The sequence below is a fragment of the Pelophylax lessonae genome (assembly GCF_965119305.1).
Source record: "Pelophylax lessonae genome assembly, chromosome: 8".
Classification (NCBI taxonomy): Eukaryota; Metazoa; Chordata; class Amphibia; order Anura; family Ranidae; genus Pelophylax; species Pelophylax lessonae.
The window spans coordinates 15,134,117-15,140,116 of NC_138775.1; the positions used below are offsets into that span (position 1 = coordinate 15,134,117).

Sequence of the window (6,000 nt, forward strand, 5' to 3'; positions counted from 1 at the left end):
TTGTTAGTAAACGCGATAACTTTTGCGCAAACCAATCAAAATATGCTTTTTGCGATTTTTTTTACCAAACCTATGTAGCATAAAACAAATTGGCCGAAAATGTTAAAAAATTTTGATTTTTACTTTTTTTTTTGGGGAATTTCATATAAAAAAATGTGAAAAATATTGTTATTTTTGCAAAATTGACTCTGTTTTTTTGTTTATAGCGCATGATAATAAAATCGCACAGGTGATCAAATACCACCAAAAGAAAGCTCTGTTTGTGGGGAAAAAAGGATGTCAAATTCGTTTAGGTACAGCGTCGCACGTCCGCGCAATTGTCCGTTAAATTCACGCAGTTAAAAAAAAAAAAAAAAACGCAAAAAAACCCTGGTCAGGAAGGGGGTAAAATCTTCCGGGGCTTAAGTGGGTAATGACCAGGCCCTATTTTGCGATGCGGCACTGCGTTACTTTAACAGACAATTACGCGGTCATGCGACGCTGTACCCAAATAAAATGTATGTCCTTCTTTTCTCACAAATAGCGCTTTCTTTTGGTGGTATTTGATCACCTGTGCGATTTTTATTTTTTACGCTATAAACAAATAAACAAAAAAAAACAAAAAAAGAAGAGCGACCATTTTGAAAAAATAATATTTTTCACATTTTTTATATGAAATTCTCAAAAAAAAAAAAAAAGTAAAAATCAAAATTTTTTAACATTTTAGGCCAATTTGTTTTCTGCTACATATTTTTCGTAAAAATTGCAATAAGCGTATTTTGATTGGTTTACGCAAAAGTTATCTACTAACTACAAGAAAGATTTATGTAATTTTTATGGGGTTTTTTTTTTTAGTAGTAATGGTGGCGAAATGCGATTTTTAGCAGGACTGCGACATTGCAGTGGACAGATCGGAGCCCTAACTGACATTTTTGACACTTTTGGGGGGACCAATGACATTACTACAGTAATCAGTGCTAAAAATAATTATTGTAATAATGACACTGGCAGGGAAGGGGTTAACAATGTGGGTGACCAAGGGGTTAAATGTGAGCCTAGGGAAGATATTCTAACTGTGGGGGGGCGTGGCTTGTGAAATGATCATAGAGACATGTGATCCTATATAGAAGGATCACATGATCTCTATGATTATCCCAGGGAGAAGAATGGTCAGCTGTGTTTACAACAGTTGACCGTTCTTCTCTCTCAGCGGGGAACGATCGCAGGTGTCAGGCAGCAATCGGAGCCACCTGACACACGCATCGGCTTCCCCACTGACGAGTGGGGCCGGGAGCGCGCCGCCAGCGGCGCACACTTGCCCCCTAGTCTCCCGATAGCGAGCGCCGTACATGTACAGTGATTCGCCCAGGAGCGGCTGCCTGCCGCCGTACATCTGCGACGGGCGGTTGTAAAGTGGTCAAATTCTCCCTCCGGCCTTTCCTTCAGTCTTGCAGTTATAGCGGCTCTTCTCCTGGACTGAAATGGTTTAGTCTGATTTCACCGCACACTGTGAGCTTCTCACAATGTGCATTAGAAGATGCAGTTAGTCACATAGAACCTGTCAAATTTCCTGGCCTAAGGACGTCCAGTATCATCTAGCCTTTTGCGCTCTAGCCTGACTGACCCTGACCCTTCTTTCTTTCATTAACCACTTCAGCCCTGGAAGGTTTTGCCCCCTTTAAGACCAGGCCATTTTTTGCGATTCGGCACCGCGTTGCTTTAACTAACTATTGCGCGGTCGTGCGAAGCTGTACCCAAATATAATTGATGTCCTTTTTTTCCCCCCCACAAATAGAGATTTATTTTGGTGGTATTTGATCACCTCTGCAGCTTTTAGATTTTGTGCTATATACAAAAAAAGAGCGACAATTTTGATTTAAAAAAAAATATATATATATATTTTTTACTTTCTGCTATAAAACATTCCCAATAAAAAAAATTTTAAAAATCTAAAAAATTTTTTTATCAGTTTAGGCCAATTTGTATTCTGCTACATATTTTTGGTATAAAAAAAAAAAATCCCAAAAAGCGTATTTTAATTGGTTTGCGCAAAAGTTATTAATTTGTTATATTAATTGGTTAGCGTTTACAAACTATGGGATAGATTTTTGGATTTTTTGGTTTTTTTGTTGTTGTTTTTCTTAGTAATGGCGGCGATCAGCGAATTTTAGCAGGACTGCGACATTGCGGCGGACAAATCTGACACTTTTGGCACTTTTCCACTGCTAGGAACCGGCTCGGCTCCACTCGGCACTGCTTGGCCCAGCTCGGCTCAGTTTGCTTTTCCACTGTGTGGTACGAGTCGGCACCTTTCAGCACCGTATAGGCTCTACTCGGTTCGGTTTGCTTTTCCACTAAAGTAGTAAGTGGGTGGGATTGCAACGATTCTCTGACCAATCAGTGGCTAGTAGTGACAAACAATCAAGGATGCATGCAAAGGATTGTGGGATATGGTATAGGTACGGAACGCTTGGAACCACAACCGAGGTGGTACTGTTTAACCACTTTACCACCGGAGGATTTTGCTGTCTTACGTCCGGGTCACTTTTTGCGATTCGGCACTGTGCGACTCTAACTGACAATTGCGCGGTCGTGCGACACTGTACCCAAACTAAATTTACGTCCTTTTTTTCCCACAAACAGAGCTTTCTTTTGGTGGTATTTGATCACCTGTGCGATTTTTACTTTTTGCGCCATAAACAAAAAAAAGAGCGTAAATTTTGAAAAAACAACAATATTTTTCACATTTTTTTATATGAAATTCCCCCCCAAAAAAATGTAAAAATCAAAATTTTTTTACATTTTTGGCCAATTTGTTTTCTGCTACATATGTTTGGTAAAAAAATATTCATTAAATTTTTTTTTTTTCCCCTGAAAAAATGCTGCGCAAATACCACGTGACATAAGTTGCATTGACCACCATTTTATTCCCTTGGGTCTCTGATAAAAAAATTAAAAAAAAAAAAAAAACATAAAATGTTTGGGGGATCTGAGTATTTTTTAGCAGCAAAATTATGATTTTTTTACATGTAGGAGAGAAATGCCAAAATTGGTTTGGAATAAAAGTGGTTAATCCTCCTGCTCTCAGTATTGGGAGGTATGTGGTCTGCACATATGAGACATACCAGTCTGCAGGAAGCGAGCGCTGCACTCGCAATCTGCTGAAAATGGGTGCAATGTTCAGCAGGCGCCTTAGAAAAAAAAAAAATGAATAAATGCTTTTTTTTTTTTTTTTTTTATTATATTATTTTATTTTTTTTATTATTTTATTATTTTTTTTTATAATATACCTGCAAAAAAAGTTGCATTTATTATTATTTTTTTTTAAGTTAAATTATCCTTTAAATCGTCAAAATGTGTCTGGAAGACAGGAGGCCACACCCTCTAGTGCTCCCCAGCTGAACACCCCCCCCCCCCTCTGCAGGTCACCTAAGGTTATTGGGTAGCATTGAGCAACATAAAAAAAACATTTTATTCCACAGGGTCTCTGCTTAAAAAAAAAAAAAACATATACAAGGTTTGGTTGTGAGTAATTTTCTGGTAACGAAATGATGGTTTTTACATGTAGGAGAGGAATGCCGGAATTTGGGCGGTATGGAAGCGGTAAGGAACCAAAGTTTGGCATCATTCAATGAGTGTGCCCAATTTTAAAGCGTGACATGTTAGATATCTATTTACTCTGGGGTAACCTCATCTTTCACATTTTACAAAAAAAAAAAAGCGGTCTAACTTTAGAGTTTTAATTCATGAAACTGTTTTTTTTTTCCTGAAAAAAATTGCTGCGCAAATACCATGTGACATAAAAAGTTGCATTGACCACCATTTTATTCCCTAGGGTCTCTGATAAAAAATAAAAAAAAAAAAACATAAAATGTTTGGGGATCTGAGTATTTTCTAGCAGCAAAATTATGATTTTTTTACAAGTAGAAGAGGAATGCCAAAATTGGTTTGGACTGTAAGTGGTTAATCCTCCTGCTCTCAGTATTGGGAGGTATGTGGTCTGCACATATGAGACAAACGAGTCTGCAGGAAGCGGGCGCTGCAACTCGCAATCTGCTGATAAAGGGTGCAATGCTCAGCAGGCGCCTTAGAAAAAAAAAATGAATAAATGCTTTTTTTTATTATAATTATTTTATTTATTATTATTTATTTTTTTGTTTATTATTTATTTTTTTTTATAATATACCTGCAAAAAAAGTTGCATTTATTATTTTATTTATTTTTTTATAATATACCTGCAAAAAAAGTTGCATTTATTATTTTTTTATTTATTTTTTATAATATACCTGCAAAAAAAGTTGCATTTATTATTTTATTTATTTTTTTTATAATATACCTGCAAAAAAAAGTTACATTTATTATTTTATTTATTTTTATATAATATGCCTGCAAAAAAAGTTGCATTTATTATTTTATTTATTTTTTTATAATATACCTGCAAAAAAAGTTGCATTTATTATTTTATTTATTTTTTTATAATATACCTGCAAAAAAAGTTGCATTTATTATTTTATTTATTTTTTTATAATATACCTGCAAAAAAAAGTTGCATTTATTATTATTTTTTTAAGCAAAATTATCCTTTAAATTGTCAAAATTAGTCTTGAAGACAGAAGGCCACGCCTCCAGTGCTCCCCAGCTGAACACATCCCCTCCTCTGCAGGTCACCTAAGGTTATTTGGTAGCATTGAGCAGCACTGGGCTGCAGTACGCGCCGCCGACACTAGTTGGCGACAAAAACAGCAGCACAGCCTCCTGACCGCCACGCCCACCCGCAGAGCGGATTGGCTCGTCGCCCCTTCAGTCCTGACAGCTGGCACCGCCCGCTTCACAATCCCCGAAAGCTGATTGGACGTCTTGAACGCGTCACAAAATAAATAAATAAAGGCCGCTCGGTTCCAATGGAGAAACATGGCGGCGGCTGGCGAGCTGCCAAGCGGGAAGGAGAGACGAAGGGGTGGGGGCAGGGAGCGGAGGAGACGGCGGGTGTCTGCCCGCAGGGCGGGTTCAATGCTGCAGCGGCGGCCGAAGGATTTTGGCGCCGGCTGTGAGGAGGCCTCGGTGCCCCCCCCGGCCTTACCTCTGCCCGGCGGAGGTTCCAGTCACAGCCGCATCCTCTGAGCTTCCCGGCGGCCTCCGCTGTCCTCTGCCGCGCTCTCTCATCCGCTCCAGTCGGCGCTTCTCGGTAATTTTCCGGCTCTTCGGTGAGAGGTCAGAGGTCGTGACCCCGCGCTCCTCTTCACCCCCTCCGCTGTTTCCTCTTCCCTCTTGCTCGGCGCGCACGGGCGGTGGTGACGTAAGTGATGAAGAGCCGCGGATAGGACGAGGCGGGCTGGAGGGGCGTGACCGAGACTCAGGCGGCTCCTCCTACGGCTGAAGATTTTTTTATTTCTTGTTTAAACTTTATTATACATCATCAAAGCGATACAAAGTCATATCTCCCGAGAGAAGGGACACGCCCCATGAATAATTCATAATAAAATATTATATTTAAATAGGCATTGAAGAATCTTATATTCATTTCCACCCTATATTTCAATTATTTCAAGCCCACTCCTGCAGGTTGAGTAGATAAGGAACAGAACGTGTCAGGGTGTCACCGGGACAGGAAGACCGGGATAATCTCCCCAGTGGGGTCATATAAATTTAAAGCGGATCTTCATTCCGTCAATCAACATTGACAATTTTTAATCCTTATGCTGCTACCATATATAAATGTAAATAGATAGGAAAATACACTACTCAAGAAAATGATAGGAACACTTTGAAAACACATCAGATCTGAATGGGGAAAATCTCATGCTGGATATCTATACTGGTATGGACTGGGTGATGGGTTAGGATCTATACTGGTATGGACTGGGTAATGCGTTAGGATCTATACTGGTATGGACTGGGTAATGCGTTAGGATCTACACTGGTATGGACTGAGTAATGCGTTAGGATCTATACTGGTATGGACTGGGTAATATGTTAGGATCTATACTGGTATGGACTGGGTAATGTGTTAGGATCTATACT

At 39.3% G+C, this 6,000-nt stretch overlaps 1 protein-coding gene across 2 annotated transcripts in view; it reads right to left on the reverse strand.

Annotated features, from left to right (window-relative positions):
- NR2C2 (nuclear receptor subfamily 2 group C member 2) overlaps window positions 1-5,266 on the reverse strand; it is a 62,259-nt gene extending 56,993 nt beyond the window's left edge. For both annotated transcript variants that reach the window (XM_082265177.1, XM_082265176.1), the window contains exon 1: window positions 5,060-5,266. The gene's annotated coding sequence lies outside the window, so the exon portion shown is untranslated. The remainder of the gene's footprint in view (window positions 1-5,059) is intronic.
- Between the last annotated feature and the right edge of the window lie 734 nt (window positions 5,267-6,000).